We start from the raw sequence: 1,014 nt of genomic DNA on the forward strand, positions 1-1,014 counted from the left end.
CTCTTCTCCTTTCCGGACGACAGCACAAGCTTCCAAGACGGTTTCTCTCCTTCCAGGACTGGCCGGTGACAAGTTTTCCGACTGGATTGAAGCTCTGGACGGAAAACACCATGATTGATCAAGGTTGGCTGGAAAACTTGTTGCCGGCCAGTCCTGGAAGGAGAGAAGTCGTCCTGGAAGTCTGTGCTGTCGTCCGGGAAGGAGAGAAGCCGTTGCCATCATGCCGGCGGAGAACGGACGACGTCCGCACTTTAAGCCGGAGTGCGGATGTCCGCTTCACATCCTCTATATATATACGTACTAGAAAATGAACTAGTGACTATGAAACAAAGTCAATTGAATCACTGCCTCCATCATCATGATCATCATCATTGGGCTGCTCCTGTGGTGGGACTGCCGGCTGGCATACGCCAAATTTGGTGAAGAGAAACTGCTCACATTGTTGAAGACGTGTCATGATTTGTATGTTCACTTCCTTGGCTTTTCGGGCTTCCTCATTGGCTTTCCGGGTTTCCTCCTTGGCCTTTCGGGCTTCCTCCACAACAATATCAACAAGTGCAGCTCGTTGGGAACGTGAAGTGCAGCTCCTATCGGGCCCTTGACTCAAACCATAACTGCCTACTAGTCCCATGCCCCGGATCTCGTTCATGTTTCTATGTCCAAATGCTTTTTCAAACACGATCGCTTGAGTTTGTTGGTCAAAATGAAGATCAATATCTTCTTCCGGAATGTCAGGGTATTGCTTCCTCACATTGTCACGGATCTCATCAACCTTCTCCATCAGTTTAGCCTAACAAAAGAGGTATATGTTTTACAAAAACAATTATTATGGAGAATAGAGTTTTGAGGGCAGTAATATCTATATTGTTGAAAGTCATTAATCATAGGCTCTCATCTAGCATTATTAACCCATCTATATTGATTACCACCACATGTTAATCAACTTGCATATATCAAGGTATCAAGAAACTTAGTCTAAGATGCACTATGCATGACATTAACAGCCACAATTTA

Source organism: Fragaria vesca, linkage group LG7 (genome assembly GCF_000184155.1).
Source record: "Fragaria vesca subsp. vesca linkage group LG7, FraVesHawaii_1.0, whole genome shotgun sequence".
NCBI classification, from domain to species: domain Eukaryota; kingdom Viridiplantae; phylum Streptophyta; class Magnoliopsida; order Rosales; family Rosaceae; genus Fragaria; species Fragaria vesca.